The sequence below is a fragment of the Neopelma chrysocephalum genome, unplaced genomic scaffold (genome assembly GCF_003984885.1).
Source record: "Neopelma chrysocephalum unplaced genomic scaffold, ASM398488v2 Primary Assembly neopelma1_76, whole genome shotgun sequence".
NCBI lineage: Eukaryota > Metazoa > Chordata > Aves > Passeriformes > Pipridae > Neopelma > Neopelma chrysocephalum.
In genome coordinates this window covers 12,820,951-12,839,684 of record NW_020897737.1, presented here as the reverse complement: position 1 = coordinate 12,839,684, position 18,734 = coordinate 12,820,951, and the positions used below count along the sequence as shown (strand labels likewise).

Here is an 18,734-nt window from a genome sequence, read left to right as displayed (position 1 = left end):
ATAATTTATTAATATAAATTTATAATAATTTATTAATATAAATTTATCTGATTTATATAAATACATAATAGGTATGTATTTATATACATACCTATATATACAGCAAGTGCAAAGATTTTGGTTGTTTCAGATGCAACCTCAAAAGCAAAATTACTTCAGAAAATTAACCAGTAGTAAAATGTTGTAATTTTTCTTTGAAGCATAAGAAAGTGTGAATAAAGATTAGAGCCAGAAAAACAAAAATTACTATGGAAAAATGTGCTGCAACAGTAAGCACTAACTATTGTTTTTTCATCACAGTATGGTTGGATAGTCACCTACAGGCAGTGTAGCAGGTGTCCTTGAACACCACCAAGTTCTGCATGCCAATGGCTCTATACTTTTCTCATAATTGTTAACTGAAATGTATAGGAAGGTAAATTAAGTAAAATAAAGGGAATATCAGAGTATCAGTTGTAATAGGCCGTTGTAAGCCGTAGAGCCACAACGTGTTGTCTGGCTTACAGTGTATCCGAAGTTCATCTGGAAGTTGAAAGGGGCCGCAGGAAGACATCTAATACATCTGAGTGATAACAATGTAAATCAGGTTTTGTGGTAATTAAGGCATGTGTGGTGAAAACAGAGGCAGATGCGTGTTTAGATTAGTGAGTTATGCGAGATATGGTAGGTGCTGAAACTTCAAGAATTGATTGCCAAATTTGTTGTTATTCCCGTTCAGGGCAGATATCTTGGAGTACGAGAAGAGTCATCCAGCAGCATTTCTCTCAACATGTACCAGTGTAATGATTAGTAAAACATCTGAAAACATGCTGTGCAGCCCTCTGTAGGACTGACTGCTGACATGGCCCAATAATTTTGTCTTGTATTTTCTCTTTTACCTCCTGGTCTCCTAAAATGATTTTCTTCCACTTTTTTTGTCCCAACCCCCTGATTTTGAAGACTGAAATGAAATATATGACACAGCCTTCAGTTCTCTGGGTCATTAGGAATATTCACTTGCTGAGAGTTAATCACACATCAAAGAGGCATTTTGAATGGTCATTTTAACCCTGCAACACTCTGGCATATACCGAAGAAAACTGTTTTGGCAAGGACCAGTGTTATTCACAATGTTATCTTCCCAGCTTTGTTTATGGTAAGAACCTATGCTTTTAATTTATCACAGTTCACTTCTGAAGCCTGGTGTTGTCATGTAAAGCCAAGCAGAGCAGATGTTGTTATGACGATGATTATTAACATTATTATTGATGTTGTTTGTAAATGAAAGCCTATTCAGGGGAGCAGTTACATGCCTGCTTTAGTCCCGTGGAGCTGAAAGGACCACTGAGCTCCCCATGCTTGTTTAAAGGCTGTTTTAAATAGGGATGAACCCGAACATACGTTTAAGTGCTTCACTGATCTGGAGCCTACAAGAAGTATGGAAAGTCTCATTTTCTTCACGGGACAAACCTTTGTTCATTCCAGCCAGACCATGCAGGCATAAATCACGCTGAGCAGCCGAAGAGGTATCTCCCTGCATAAATTCCCGGATTGCTCAAACTTAACACCTAATTACAGAGCTGTGAACCCAGATACACTGAAGGCGGTTTGAAAGGCTGCCTGAAACATCATGGGTTGAGATGCCTTTGTCGGGAGCATTGTGCTGTGATGTGTAACGTGGGTAGATTCCTGTGGGATGTTGACAGTTTGTGGGAAATGCATGTAGGAGGAACTGGGTTACGAAGACCAGGGGGTTTAAATTTTTTTTTTCTCTCTCTCTCATTGTACTGTATGTGGGCTTGGAGATTTTTTGGGGGGTTTGGTTTGGTTTGTTCACTTTTTAAGGTATGGGGAAGGAAGAGCTTTTGGTTTTGGACAAATCTGGCCGCTACGTGCAGCATGTCATGAGTCACTTGTTCCTGAAGGTTCGATACTACACTGGTCTTACCCTCCCAAAAGGATGCTGGTTGATGCTCCTGAAAGCTCTTTTGTTCCTTTTTTTTTTCTCATGGCATTTATATTGAGTGATAATCACTTGAAAAGCTACGGATTTATGTAATAAATTAATTAGCTCTGCAATATTTCCTCCACTCTCTGCCTGCCAGTCTGTCTCTGCTGGGACTTGTTCAGTGTTTTTCCAAACAGTTACAAATAGCTCTCAGTATTATTATTTGGTTTTAAATAATCTGTCAGGAAAATATTTTTTTTTCCCTTTCACACCAGAAGAGGATTTTTTCCTCTCTGTTATTCTGGCCTGAGGCACAGGGCAGGCACGCTTTGGGTCTGCACTGGCAGTGGGTTTTCCACATGAAAACATGTAGAATTTAAACTTCACTGGCTTACAGCAGTGCAAGCAAAAGTCCAGAAGCTTTGCCATTGTGAAAGGATGAATTTTACCTTCGTGAACAGCTTGTCACTAGTATCAACAGGGCATGAGATATCATATCCAAAGTAGTAATGCCACTAGTTACAGAAAAACAAATTTCATGGCACTCTCCCTCCCATACTTTCCTCTCCTGAATGAATGCTGGAATTGGCATATGATATCAGACCAGGATCTGTTTAATCTAAAGATGATGTATACACAACTTCTTGAAAAATATTTCTTGAACTTAATGAATTTGCATATTCTAATTTTCTTTATAAGTGTTTAGTCCATTTTAATGCTGCTACAACAAAGAGTTCCAGAGAATAATTTTGTATTTGTGTTGTGAGAAAAAATGCAGTCTTTTATCATTCCTTATGGATTTTAATCATGTAATGTTTCCACTTTTTGAATGAGAGAAATATTGAATAGGAGCACAGGATATTTCATTTGTATTAGAGTCATCATATTGCAACCTCTAATATATTCCTTCTTATTTCATCTTTAAATTAAATGGACCTAATCCTTTTTATCTTTTCACATAGAAAATTCTTCATTCCTCTACTTATTTTAATTATTTTTTATCTGAATCCCCTCTGCTACTGTATTATCTCCTCCAAATGCACTGACCAAAGCTGAACACAGTGCGCCAGTTGGCAGTGTATTATTCATTTACCTATCACATTATACTGTTTATAATGTTTTCCTCCCTGTGTCTTTCGCCTCATAATACATAATTTGTCTTTTTTTCCCCCACAGATTACATACTCTGCAGAAGCTTTCCTGCAGAGTTGTCATCAGGAGTGATCCAACCCTTTTCCAGACTGTCACAGTGTACAAGTCAATAAAATATCTGTGACTTTCCAAACTCTTCTTACTGATTGTCATTGCTTCTCATTTATCAGCATGTACTGGGCTGACATTCTCCTGTAAGGGTTGTCACCATGTTTTTCCTCAATTTTAGCCAATATTTTACTGTGTTCAGTTTTTGGCCCCTCACTACAAGAAAGACATTGATGTGCTGGAGTGAGCCCAGAGAAGAGTAATGGAGCTGGGGAAGGGTCTGGAGCACAAGCCTGGTGAGAAGCAGCTGAGGAAGCTGGGGAGGTTTAACTTGGAGAAAAGGAGGCTTAAGGGAGACCTTATCACTCTCTACAACTACCACTGAAGGGAGGTTGTAGCCAGGTGGGGATTGGTTTCTTCTTCCAAATAAAAAGGGATGGACCAAGAGGAAACAGTCTCAAGTTGCACCAGGGGAGGATGAGAGTGGATATTAGGAAAAAATTCTTCACAGAAAGGGTTTTCAAACATTGAAACAGGCTATCCTGAGGAAGTGGTGGAGTCACAAACCCTGAAGGTGTTTAAAAGAACAATAATTGGTTTTCTATATAATAATTACTATATACTAAAGTGTAAATGTGGCACTTGGGGACATGGTTTAGTGGTGGACTTGGCAGTGCTGGGTTAACAATTGAACCGGATGATCTTAGGCGTCTTTCTCAACTCAAATGGTTCCATGATTGTGTGTGTGTGTCTGTGTGTATGTTCTGAAGATGCTACCACATAACTGCATAGCTTTTTCCTGGGTTAATTCCCATCAACAGCCCTGCTAGAAGACATGGGACACCCCACCTCAGTTCCTGCCGGGCCATTTGGGTTGTTTGTTCTTACTCTTCATTTCACGCCTCTGTGCTGTGCTCCAGCTGTTAGTGCAGAGCTGTTACTGGAGCTCATGCAGGCACATCTGAGCTGCCTTTGAACTTGCTAGCTCAGGTGAAGCTGGCAGCAGAAGGCAGTGTGGGAGGCTGAGAGCCCTCCTGGCTTGCACAGCCTCCGTTAGGTAGCTGTGGTGATCTCCGTGCTGATACACCCACCCTCCTGCAGTGTGGGAACTACACCAGCCAAAAAAAAAAAAAGACTCACGTAAAGCTCCTCAACCTCCAGCTGCACCTCTGAGTGCAACTTGTTCACGGTGTTCATATCTCAGCTGTGAGGTGTGTTTCTCCACAGGTGTTGAACAGCCATTCCAGAAAGAATGAAAAAGACTAAAAACACGTTATCAGAGGCTTTTGGATAGCTCTAGTGCATAATATCCACTGAGGTAACTCCAATGATTCCAGGTTCTTTTAGGCCTCCATGTAGCAAAACTCACAATCAATTGCTTAATATTAAGCTACTGCCAGTGGGATTTTTCCTGTGCTCAAATGCAAATGCATGCTCCTATGTTGGACTCAGTGACGTCTCTCTGTTTAAGTACTTGGCTGAAGCTATTTTATGGGATGCAATCTTTACGCTTTAATTTCTAAAAAGTTCCTTTCTATAGCATGTAGAGCAGCTACGGGTTCTTTGACTGTGTGATAAAAAGGCTACTTACTGATAGCTGGAAATGTTGGCTGCACTGCCTTTATAAACTTGGGCCAAAGCCATTCATATTAAGCAATAATTTAAGCAACGTTAGGAGGAATGGAGAGAGCACATGGCCAGTTAGACACCAGAGGTACATACGTATGCAGAAAGTAAATCCCCAACCTGTTATAGTAATGCACTTAGTTACTGGAAGTGCAATATGAGCTTACTTTCATGAGCAAGGATGAAAGAACTTGTTTAACCTTTGTACAGCATTTTCCACCCACACACACAAAAGTGACATCAGATGTTTCGTATAGGTAAAAAACAAGTCAGCATTTGGGAGACTCCTGAACCAGAGACAGAGATAAGCCCTTACGTCTAAGTTTGTGCATTTAACTTGCTGTGCGTTCATGGTGGGCCACTTGCAACTTCTCACTACTTATTTCTGCATCTTTATGACTCTGACACAGAAAGAAAACCCTTCAGACCTGTGCTTAAAGCACTGGGCGCAAAGCACTTACTGGAAGGTATTTTTTGTTTGTGCAAGCAGTATAAAGTAAGGCTTTTGTGTTTAAATTGGGGAATATTTTTGTTTCTGATATGCTGCAGATAGAAGTGTTGGCACTGAAGAGGAATTTTCACCAGGTCAGTCATTACCTGGCCTTTGAGCAAGAGCATAAAAGCCTTGGAATGGGGGTTTAAATGAGCATCACTGAGAGAGTTAAGCAAGACACAGGCTGGAAGCATCTGGCTCTGTGCAACACCTGGGTGGATTTCAGTCCACTCCAGCGTCACTGAATAGTCCTGCAGGATTTCTGAAGTTCAGGGTTTCTAATCTTTCCAGAACAACTCCATGCTAACATTTTGTCTTACTTTTGGAACAGGTTGAGGCTTAGTTCCAATGTGTCCCAGCATGCAACAAGAAAGCATTTGGCTTTAATTGACATTTTTGACCCATAGGAACACTCTGATTCCTCTTTCCTTTCTCCTGCCCCCCTCCCACCCCCAAAAATTGTTTGATAATAAACTTTGAAGTCCTGGGAGAAGTAGCATGTGTTTGTGAAGGGAGAAGGTGGGGGTGGCGGAGGTGGTGGAAGGAGCTCAGTTTGTCAACACAACAGCCAGGAAGCAAGTTATTTATAAGGTTTGTGGTGGAGAGGGGGCCAGCCCACATGTTTTTAAAAAAGATCTTAACTAATCTCATGGCACAGCTAATTCTGCTATTTGTAAATACGTTTCCCTTGCAGTTTTGGTGGACAGAGGGAGAGCTAAAAGAGGACCATGGTACAGGGCATGGCAGGTCTATCTCAGCACCTCTACACCTGGGTGCTGCCCCATGCAGATGCCCATCTTTGTCTGGACTTCAGTGATGCTCCTAAAAAGGACTGTACTACCCCTAAAGAAAGTAAGAATGGAGGTACACTGGAACTGATGCTTTCTCAGAATTCAAAAATCCTTTATTTAAATCATGCCTCTGACAAATGTTCAGCCTAAATTTTGAAGAGTTCTTAAACCACAGAATGTACCATTTTCAGCTGGGTTTCATGACTCTAGCAAAGAGGAAGTTGACTGTGAGAGGCACATGACCATGAGACTATACTTGGCTGGACTGACATCAAAAGAAGTGAATTTTGGACACATAAAGATTTTTAAATTCACTGGTTAAGTACAGTCACATTTGGATTTATTTTCCTTTTCTGAGTAGAGGATATAGTGAGCCATTCTTGTGGACTGAACAGCACTCTCAGTCCCATGATGCATGCATGACACAGACTTGACACTGCTGCTACGTTCCTCCAGTTCAACAGCCATGTGAAGACTGTATCATCCTCAGCTAAAAAAAGTCAAAAAAGAGCTTTATCTCAGGAGAGATAGTCTGCAATTTAATGCTTGGCCCTTCAACTCAAATCACATGTGTGTGCATTTATATGTATATGTACATATATGTGCATAGATACAAACATATATATATATCTCTACATTACAGTATTGAATTATTAAATACAGTTATATTTTAATTTCATTTTCTTATAGTAAAAAAACACCAAACCACACAAGTCCATCTCCTTTTTTTTGCCTTAAAGAGTAGTAAAAGATATAAACACATGACATAAGAGATCAAATCTCAGGGGATATGCATGTATTTGTACTTCATTTTTATATTCAGAAAAGTAGATTTAAAAAAGATACATTTTCAATAATAATAATGATAAAAATAATATTACTAGATAAAAATCCATGCTGAGGTCTACCTTGTTAAAGAAAAAGCAAGAAAAGAGAAGTCGCAATAGGAATTGCTGTAGAAACCTCCCTGAGTTACATCCATTTACTGGTTAGAAAACTAAAACCACTTAAGGGCATGCCCTGCCCTTTGTCCCACTGGGATCCTGCAGAGCTCTGGCAGAGCAGCAGTGGGAGCTCCAGCTGGGGACATGCCATCACCCCAGTACAGAAACTTCACAGGCAGCCTGGAGTGAAATTTCTGGGTGAAATTCTGGCCCTATTGACATTGGCAGGTGTTTTGCAACCATCTGCAATGGAGATAGAATTTAATCCTCTTTGTCCAGAAGAGAAGCTAGGAACCAAAATTAGTACCCAGGTACAAAACTGCAAGAGTTTTACATTTTTCGGTATCAGGGAACCTGCTCTTGCCCTGGAAGATCAAGGGATGAACCAGGAAAAGAGGTAATAGAACAAAAACCACTGATCATTTCACTGATTTCCTGGTGTTCTAGAGAGGTAGAAAATTAGGATCAGTCATAATTTATATGTACCTTGCTGGCAAGATTTACCATAATTTTCCCACACCTGAGATTGAGAGAACACATTTGGCAACTTTTTTGCTCTCATTAACACAAAACAAAAGATATGCAAGAGCAAACTTGAAAAGAAAAAGTTTAAAAAGAAACAAACATTTGGGAAAGAACTTTCAGGAGACACACACTTTGGTACCCTAAAATGCAGGACACTTTGTGGTCTTTCAGTACTGCATACAATGATGGAAATTGCTACACTCCCAGCATCATCATGAAGTGTGTTAATTCACAGCCAGCAGAACATGACACTGGTAGGACACTAAAGGGAGCACTTACTTAAAAGTTACAGTTTCTACCCAGTCTGTGAAGTCTTACAAATAGGGAAAGATTAAATAGAATTCCTATTAAATTTATATATATATATAAAATAGATATTCTAGCAAGCAACTCTGTTTCACTTCTCAGGCCAATTAGAACAGAAACGTGTTTAGGGATGCATAGAGAAATTATATTTCCATTTTAGTAATAATAATAATGGACTATACAAACTTCCATTTCAGCCTTTAGCTTTATTTTTAATCTAATATTTATGTTCCTGGATAGAAAAAATGTATCAGCAAAAGCTGTTCTGGCTCTACAAAATACAAAAATTGTCTCTAGTAATTTGCAAAGATGTCTGAGCCCATCATTCCTCTCTGGACAGTTTGTTGGTTGTAACATAGTGCTGCTCTTCCCAGAGGAACATAAATATTGCTTTCTCTGGAAAGTATATGAGGCTTCTTGGCTTTAATACTCTCCAACATTTTTATCAGGATAATCTCTATGCTATGTCCTTGTGTTACCTAAACTAAATGAAAGCAAGCAACATCTGAGTCTCCCCACTATGATTTCTAGCTGATATTTTTCCCAGGAATAAATTCAGGCAGTCAAATCCCAGTACCCCCACTCCAGTTCAGTTGTGATAATACAATTTTGTGCTTTCAGCGTTGGATTGTAGTTTCTTGGGATTTTACCTGTGTTTTGAACCATGACCAACAAATGATAAATTGATCTCATCTGCAGATACTATCAGTATAACATGTTATAATAGATATGGTTAATTATTTAAATTGAGTACAAGCAATTCTAATAAGACATTTTTCTGTAAATTTATTTTTAAATTATACATAATTATCTTAAATTGGGAAAAGTGTTTAAACTGGCAAGCAAACCAATTGAGACAAATATCTCAAAACCATGATCTCTTGTCTAGGAGAGGAAATGCTATAGTAAGATTGGCAGTGAATGAAACGACAAGATTTGTAGAAATTAATTATACAGACAGTCTATAATACCTTTACCAGCACATTGGTCAATCATTTCAAGTTAGAATGTTCTTTCTAGACTGAGTGTGGATCCAAACCAGAAATCTGTCCTTCACGTGTTTCAAAAATGTTTGGTTTCAAAATTCTCTTTCTCTATGCATTTTATGGACATTGAGTAGGACTGTTTCAAAAATTCCATCCAGAGCAGTTTCCAGCACCAGTGATCCATACATGAAGCTGTGTGCTAGCATTGATCAGGCTGTGTTGCAAGTATTGTGAAACTGCAGTATTTGTTTTGAAAAGACACAGATCCTGAAGCTCGAAAGTCTCAGCCACTTTTTTTGATTAACAAATGATTTCTAGCACTAAAGCACTAATTTTTTTTTTCCAGCACAAAACACGGGCTTGACTTAAAAATCATAATTAGACTCAATTTTTTATTTTCTCATTTAGATATTTGCAGGGCAGAGGTGGTGTTTAATCATGAAAGAAAGAGCTTTTCATTCTCAACCTACCAAGCTGTGGTGCTGCCCAGCTGCCCTGCAGGAATCTCTCACGTCTCCCATGTACCAGGCAACAGCAAATGAGCCCATGAGGTGGCTCTTCCTGCTCAGATGACCAGCTGGGTAACAGTTAATCCTGACATTTTAAACAGAACTGACAATTCAACAATGGTTGCTACAGCTGTGAGAGAGTTCATTATGCCAAGGGACTGCGCCTACAATGCACAGTGGAAGTGGATCTGGGGAGGATTTGAATAAAAAGGAGCTGAGCTGTTTGGAGGGACAACGTGGAAGATCAAATGGAGTTGGGAGCGTGAAGGCTGCCTTTGTGTAAATATGAACTTACGAAAAGAGATTGTGGATGGAACTGAATTTCACCGGGGAGGTGAACTCCCCATGCACAGTCACTTAGAGGGCTAAGCTTCCCTGTCAGACTTGGATTTTGCCAAACTGTCAACAGCGTGAGGAAGTTTCAGGCAGAGCTGTGGTGCAGAGAAGCAACTCAGGAGGCCAAATAAACAACAAGTCAACAAAGAGAGTATTGGACACCTAGAAAGAGCACATGTCACAATTTCTTTTTCTTCATTCAATGGATTCTAGAAGACAAACTCTCTGTTCAAGATAATCTGACAAAGTAGATTTCAGCCATGCTGTATCGGCATCCTCAGAAAGTCCTTGATTATTAATATTGAAGAAAGGTGGGCAGACAGTAATAGTCTGCAGGACAGAGGCTAAAAAACATTATTGCAAACTATATAAAAATGTATATTAGGCCACTGGGTGAGCTGTGCAGCACCCTGGTGTTGTATGACCCTGCCTAACAGGAGATGTATGCAAAGAAACCTGCACGTAGAGTCCTTAGAAGGCAAAGAGCACATTAAACCACATCAAGGCCCCTGTGAGCTACTTCTAAAATGTTAACAAGCAGCTTGCTTAAAGAGCAGTGGCAATGATAAGAGAGACAGAGATAGAGAATGTAATTGCCTAAAAATAATTTTACTGCCAGAATGGTCTTTTGAACTGCTTACTGTAGCTGCCCAGTAAGTTATTTGCAATTTCAGGCTGTGTTTAGCAAAGTTTCATTTGAAACAAAACAAAAAAGAAAACAAAAAAAGCAGCTATAATCCTGTGTATCTGCTAAAATAGTACTAGCTGACAAGAGGAAAATATGACTTGGCCAGTAGTATTACCAGCTTTTGATCTTTTGGAAAATTTAGAATGGATGAAAAAAGAGGGTGTGTGTGAAAGGTGTCTGATGTTGTGTTACTGAAGGGGGTAGGAGGTGAGTGGGTTGTGGTAGTTGTTGTTTTTACATTGTATTAATAAATTTTTTTCAAGATTGACTCGTATGTTGGTGATCTCCTTTCTGAGACAAAAGGAAGAAGCCAGCCTGCAGCCTGTCAGCTCCCATCCTGGCTGTTGGGATAAGTGGGACACAGGGTTGTAGTCCCAGGTGAGACACTGAAGATGAGACTTGGAGGCATCACAGTGGCCTGGCTTCAAAACAGGTGCAGCACCTCACTGTGCCAGAGCTGTGCTTGGAACAGGCACTTCCCAAAGTGCACGGACCTCCCCGAGCTGAAACGGACCCCCAGGTGTTGGCAGGGATGTGCTGCTGATTCGTGGCCCTTCAGAGCACCACTAATCCTGGAATTGTTTCACCCCTCTGGCACAGGGGATGCTCTCCCAAAGCAGGAAGACAGACTCATAGAATGGTTTGTGTTGGAAAGGACCTTAAAGATCATGGCCATGGTGCCCTGTGGGTCCTGAGAAATGATCTTGGTAATAATTTTCTCAGAAAAAATCCGAGAAATAATTTTGGATCAGCCAGGACTATGCTTTAATTAGACACAGTAGTATTGTTTGGAAAATCTGGCAATGGATTGGCCATGGCTGATATTAAGAGAAACTGGATAATTATGAGACAGGCGCTCACATACGGCTTTTTTTCATTGTTCTCTATGCAATCCAGTGCCTTCAGAGAATAGCTGTGCTGTTTGTTTATTATTGTTATTAGCTTTTATTAGATTCAATGAAACCTACCTCGGAGTCCCTCTGTTTTTCAGTTTCTCATTTGACAGCATTATTCGTACTGAGGAAAATTTCAATATATTGTAGAAATTATTATAAAGCAAATTAATATAGGGTAAATTATTAAAATTCCTTATACAATATTTAAATAAATAATGACCAATTGTTGAAAACATGTTAAATGTGTATACTTTTGCAGTTGGCTGAGGGGATAACAAGCAATTTTAGCAGCTCTGAAATGTTTACATTTGTGATATCTACAGGAAAATTGAGGCATTCTTTTTATACAAACTAAGCAATACCTTGACTAAGACACAGTTTCAAGGTGAAGATCTGTAGTAGTTCTAGCAAATGGTTGACTGCATCTACCTACCATGGTAGCTAAAATTATCTCTTTTTACAAATGTAAAATATCTGTAGAGCTGAATGATATTTGTTTGCTGTGCAATTAAATCATTGATGTTGACATTTCAATTATCATCATGAGCCTTCAGCCTGAACACCCCACTGAGATGGATGGAATCAGCTTACAACAACACAGAGCCCTTCCCTTCCCTTCCTTCAGGCTGTCTGAAGAGCTGGGCATAATCCCCTGTGCTAGACTCCTGTTCAGCTAATGTCTGGAAGGTTGTTTCATCACCAAATAGGTTGTTAATTATGATTTAGTTCCCAGTACAGTCCCACCTTTCCCCACTGCAAACCAATTTCAGGTGCTGAAGGCCATGATGACTGCTTGCATTCATTGCATTTCTTCAAATGAGATCCATGTCCCCCATCGTCAACTTCTTCTCCATTCTCACAAGAAACTTTCTCCTCTGTGCCAGTCCTGTACCCGCTATTCCCAGATCTTTGTTTCCACATCTTGTTGCACATCTGCCGCACCAGAGCCCTGTGAGAAGGCCGGTTGCTGTCTCCGATGCAGGACCTGGTGCGTTTGCTGAGCACAGCAAGGGTGCAGCAGACACACAGCCAGGATTTTTCATCTCCTGAAAGGGGCTTACCTGGGTCCTGCAGGACAGTCCGTGGCTCACAATGTGGCCCTAAGCCACCACCTCTCCCCTGTTTCATGCTGTGGTGTGATATATTTCCGTAATCATGTCCCATCATTGAGCAAAGGCACCGGTGACAGGCGTGATACTGAAGGTGGGGGAAGACCAGGCAGCTGAGAAAGGGGAAGGTGGCACATTCAAATCAGAGTTGGCAGTTTTGTAAAGCTGACATCAGCAATGTAAATGTCTGGACACATTACCCAATACATCTCAAAGGTTTCATCAGGAGAAGGCAAGAAACGCTGGTTTCAAGAATGGAAAATTTAGAGCAGTTCTGTCCTGTGTAGTGAGATAGTTCAGACTGGAAAGCAGATTTTTGTAAGGTAGCTCACATTTGTGCATCATATCTGAAGGCACTCCTTGGCTCTCATGCAGTCCAAGTGCTCTTCCCAGTTATGAAGGGGTCGTTCACACAAGAGTCAGAGGGTGGACGGACACACTGAAATCTGCCTGAGCCTGCAGCCAGACCTGTGCAGGGAGCTCAGTGGGGCTGCAAACCCTCTTCATTCAGGGTGTCTGACATTTTTCCCCTTCTTTCTCTGTAGCTTTTAATTTTTTTGTAGTTCCTCCTCTGCAGGAATGGGATGACAACAGGCTGCCTGGACTTTGTGCGCATTTTAACAGTGCTGTACTGGGCCATTTGGGAGATTTTACCACATTATCATTGCAGCCAGCTCTCTGTTATGCAAGATGAGTAATCCAGACCATCTATAGCAGGGTGAAGAGATGCCCAGCATGCACCCCCCGGGTTCTAGGTAGCCTCCTTGCTCCAACTCAAAGTTGACTATGGATGAACAGTGTCAGTGTCTCCATACTGTGCTTCCAACACCTGCATGACCCCAGGCCCTGATTCTAAAAAAAGGAGAATTGATTGTAGCTCAGAATTTCACTACAAGCATTGCATTGGGAGGCCTGCCAGTGTGGAGTATCAAATTAAAAGTGACAATAACGGGGTTTTTTTTCTTTCTCTCTTTACCTTACGAGCATTTTTCTCATTTTTCAGTCTGGCAAAACTGATGCAGAGATAGTTCAGGTGACTTATACAATGTCACTCATCCAGTGAGTATCAGTCAAAATATAGACTAAGTTGTCTGAATTCCTTTATAAGCAGCTTTTGTCTCATAGTTTAGTCTGACTTAGCATCATCTCACACCCCAAGGACTTCTAAGTGTATAATCTTCAGCAATGCATGACAGTGACTGCGTGACATTTGCCAGAGTCCTGAAAACTTAATGCAGAAATCTAGTGGTGAGTCTGATGTGCTTTTATGTGCACATCAAATCAAACCTCACCTTAGTGTACAGTCACATTCCAGTGTCAGCTCTATCCCCATTGTAACTCTGTTGGCTTTAATGGACCAGCACCAGAAACTAGGTTTGGCTATGAAATGTTAAAGTAAGTTCCAGAAAAAGGCTTTTCAGCCCACGTGCAACTATTTTCCACAGGGGCAAGAGTACATTATATAGTCAGTGGATGAAAGAGGAACACCAACAATTTGAGTGTAATATTGAAGAAAGGTTTTTTTCATCTGTTCTCTTCATGTGTTGAAGCAAAGTGAACCAGCTGTGTTTAAAAATATGGTCAAGCACATTTGATGAGTAATTAAGTAACATATAAAATGACTCAAGAAAAAAAAAAGTACATTTTCAGCATTGCTGGAAACTATGCTTTTAAACCAGAATTCACACAAAATCCAGGTGGCGGGACTTTTTGGTTTGACGTTTTAAAAAAATTTGAATCCAACTCAGATTTATCAGAACATGGCAGAAAAAATCCTGTCCACAGCAGTTTTCCCGGTGGTGGACGTCACAATGGCAGAAATTTCACAAGGGCAACTGGCATCATCCTGTCCACAGCATTTTTCCCAGAGGGGAAGGTCACAATGGCAGAAATTTCACAAGGACAACTGGCACCAGCAGATTTCCACCTTTCAATTGGTTTGGGGCCAAAATAGTAATTGATTTTTCACTTTCTGCTGGAGATTGTAAACAGTTATAGTGTCTTTTTTTTTTCTGCAAGTTTTTTTCACTAGTATGACAGTAATTAGCTACAACAAAACTACTTCTGATCAATTTTTAATTTCTACATCTTGTCATTAAATGTAGTCATGTCTATGCTTTGCACATTCAATCATATTTGAACTCAGATAAGCTGTCCTTAGTAAAACATTACATAAATGTCAAAGATGAAATAGAGGATTTTTTGTGTACCATTATGAGTAGTAAAACCGAAGCAAATTGGTGAAGTATTCAATTCCTCTACTTAAATACCTATAGAAAATAAAGTAAACAAAAATATATTTGACAGTGTATATGTCCAGTGGGAACATTTCCTTCAGTTTTACTTTATAGTGGCTAAACATTAAGTTGAGCCTTTAACTTGAATTTAATGTATTAAAGCAATAACAATCAAAGCACAAGGCATTTCCTGGGAATTAATGACTGACTGGGAGAGTTGATGGGCCAACGTGAAGCTGAGGGCCATTAACCCCGGCTAGTCATTAATTTCCCTGAAAATTCCCTGTGCTGAAGTTGTTAGTGCTTTTTATAATCTTCTTATCTATTAAATGTAAATATAAACATTTTCCCTCCTGTCCAAGCAATTTCTAAAAAGAATCCATAGGATGGAGCTACCAGCAGCCATGTGCCTCCAGATGTCCCTTCCAACCTCAACCACTCTGTGACTCCGGCAAAACCAAGAGTTTTGACCACAGAAAAGTTTATTTCTCTGGGATCCTCAGGAAATCCTTACGAGTAAATGCCCAATTTCCAACATTTTCTAAAGGATCTGCATGGCAACAGACTCATGATATCAGATCCTAATCTATAACATTGATTATAAAACAAAAAAGGACAGTTGTGAGCCTTTATTTTGATGATATTATGTTCCTATATATATTTATCTATCTTATCAGGTCATCTTTGTGCATTATTAGTTGTTGTTAATAAAGTTCATTGCAGTAATATCTCAGGGTCCATGGGGAATGGCATCCTTTTGTGTCAAGGGAACAGAATGGACCTCTAGACATTCCTATGGCATTCACAATCTTACTTTTCCTTCACTGCTTGAAACAAATAGATGATCCATAGCAATGCTAAGGAACAGAAATGGTGATGGCATTCTTTCTCTGGCTTTCATTTTTTGCCCTTGATGGTATTGATTTAACCTCTACAAAAATTAATCTCAGGAGAGGAACAGAGCCTGAAGATTTTACTTTTAAGACTTGCAATTTCCAAGAGCAATTGCAAGTTCTTGATCTTCCTGTTTTGGTTTTTTTCAGGGTTTTTTTTTGTTGTGTTTTGTCCAGGGGTTTTTTTGTAGGGGCTTTTTTCAGTTTGGGGTTTTTTTTGGTTTTGGTTGTTTTTTTTTTGATGGACTTTTTTTTTAAATTTTCTTATTTGATGGTTACTGGCTAGTGCCTTATAACTTGGCCAACCTGTTTTCAGAAGTCGTTCATTCATCTTATAATTGGCAATAAAAGTTTCCATCTCATACTGTAACTTGCTTAGAAATCAGTCATTTCTAACAACAAATGAAAACTCAGCATGTGGAAGTGTTGAAAAAGGATGTGGAATCACATGCAGGGAATTTAATTCATCCTGATATTTCTGTGCACCTGTGAAGTAATTGGGACATGTGAGTCCATGATTAAATGTAGGTGGTGAAGTAATTTCAACCCTGTATTACACCTAGTGTTGAAATTTCTCATTTTACATGAGGAATAACCTCTATATTAACATATTTAAGATACAACCCTTCAGCACAGAGAAGTAAAGAAAAAAAAACATGATTAGAAAAGAGTCACTCTTAAATCTGAAGACCAGCTTCTGTTTAGGGAGCATTATTACATAGTTTTCCATAGCTCTGCTGATTTTCATCATGGATGCAGGTCTCACAAGCAAGCAAGGAAATGGAATGCAACCCTGGCTCCACCTGACCAGAAGCAAAATGGGAGATGCCACCTCTCTCTTTGCCCTCTCCTGACTGTGAACAGCACAAAGGAAGTCTAAAGAGGATCCTAAACCAAAAGCAGTTCATTCAGCAGACTCTGGGGAAACTGCGACCCAAGTCACAAACTGAACTTTGTGGCCGGTGCTTCCCTCTTGAATGGGCTGCATTAAAATCTAAAACCCAGCATATGAGGGTTGAATTGATAGAGGGGGGAATGTCAATTCAGATATATACTGCATTGCCTCAAACCATGGCAAATTATCCAGTATGACACCATAGAAAGATGTATCAGTTCCTTTTCTTTTTGGCAAAACACCATATATTTGACAAAACTGTTTCCACCAACAGAAACAACTGCCAGTGAGGAGGCTGTATTTTATCATTTGAAGTGTAACCCCAGACCAAGAGTTGTATTAGACTGTCTTGGCTCAGCGTTTGATATTTATTCTCATCATTTAGGAGGATCAGATACTCATATCTTGTAAGGTGTCTATTGAATAAGTGTTTGGTCCTCACAAAACAAGTGACACCACTGCATGGAGTTAACTCAGTTTCACAACCTGTGAGTTCAGAGCGTTATGAGAGAAAGATCTGGGAGTTTACTTAGATCAAACTGACCCATAACTAAGTTTAGCACCTGCTTATATAAAATTTGTGATTTTTCTAGAGCTCTCTCTCCAAGATGTTCTACAGTTCCTCCTTAGGCAGTTAATCATGTGATTATCCTGTTCACTGCTGTTATAAAACACTCGCTTTATAAGTATATATATTGCGTGGATAGTTGGCGACAGAGTCCTTAGAAATAAATTTTAAGAAAATATTCTGAAGAGATCCAAACTACTGGAAGATGAGTAGTCCACATGTTGCAGTGTTATGAGCTGTAATGACTACAGAGAGCAGAAAGAGGAGCCCTGTAACTTTTCCTCCTGAGGAGCTGTGGAGTGGCTAAAGAAGTGTAACCAGGCAGAAAGAGATGTTCACAGAGAACTGCAGTGACTCATAGCATGGCAGCTATTTGCTTAACCAATTAAGACATTATATTGACTTACACGGCAGATTTTAGAAATGCATGTCAGTTTTATTATCGCTGCTTTTAATAACCGGTGGTGTCTCTAACTAGGTCTGGTCCAGGGAAACGGTTGCATTAGAAAACAGATTAATAAATTGCTTTGACTGTTGATATGGACAAAAATAGATAAATTTCCAAGGGAGTCATGTGGTCATGGACATCTAATTTGTAGAACCACATTAGCTATAATCAGTTTAAGAGTAGATAAAAAAATTCAATGATTTCCCTGTTGGAACTGAGCTCCTCCACTTTAGATGAAAAATATAGTTTGGTTTTTTTTAAAAAAAAACTGCATTGGAATCTACACGTAAACTGTATTTCTTTTTGGCTTCCTCTTGAAGGGGTTTCAGCAAACCCATATATTTTTCTGTGGAAAAAAACAAAATTAAAAAGTGACTTGAATTCCACTGAAATCCACTCAGAGAAGAGCATGGTAAGGGCTTGACCAGACTTACGGTGGAGACCACTCTAAGATTGATTTTACTACATGTGTTTAGTTTTCAAGCAGCACTGATCATGAACCTGTTATACAGACTGCAAAGGAAATATTTTAAAGCACAGTAGATGAAGTAGAAGTGTTTTACTAAGTGATTGTGTTTCCATGGAACTGACACCCTAGCTTTACTTTGCTCAAGCTGGATGGTTGCTACATGATCATACTCATTGAGAAGAGACCAGAAATAGCTGGTAATGAAGAAACTGATATGAAGGAAAATCTCTTTTTCTTCACCTGATAACTGGAGAGTTTGTATCTTTCCAAACTCATTGTTTCAGAGATACATCAAATTGAAACAGCCTAGTGCCTTAAAATGCTGTCCGGGTTATTTTAGCATTTTATGACTGAACATAACTCTATGATACTCTTTTCCAAAGAAGGAGAAAAAAAGGCTTTTGGTGGTCCTATTAATAGAAGGATGATAATTTAACCTGGGAGGAAAGATGTAATGTGAGGATATTGGTTGTTGTTATAGGCAACTGTTACTCATTCCCCACAATTTCAGATAAAGCAGATTCTTCGAGGGAGAGCTTGCTGTAGGGGAGCTGATCAGCTGCTGCCTTCTGGGTTTCCTAGCCTGGCTGCAGACACAGCTTTTGTAGTGCCATTTGCTTAGATGTAACATGCAGGATTATAACATTTTCTTACCCTTGCAGAGGTCTGGCCACACTTTTCTGACTACCACCAGGAACAGTTCCTTCCCACTGCTAGCTCATTTCCTTTACTCTTCGGAATTCCATGTCGGGGAACTTAATCTCTTCTCCAGTTCTGCAGTTCTCTGGAGTAAATTTCAGTGCTAACTGACCAATGAATGTCTCTAAGCAGATGTTAATACTAAATTAGTAGTTTTAACTAGAACAGCATTGTTACTCTTGACTGCCA

At 39.6% G+C, this 18,734-nt stretch overlaps 1 long non-coding RNA gene across 1 annotated transcript in view; it reads right to left on the bottom strand.

Annotated features, from left to right (window-relative positions):
• The window catches only part of LOC113970312, a 29,807-nt gene extending 17,400 nt beyond the window's left edge, over positions 1 to 12,407 (bottom strand). Inside the window, exon 1 of the long non-coding RNA XR_003535128.1 lies at positions 12,289 to 12,407. This is a non-coding gene — a long non-coding RNA (uncharacterized LOC113970312). The remainder of the gene's footprint in view (positions 1 to 12,288) is intronic.
• Positions 12,408 to 18,734: the final 6,327 nt, after the last annotated feature.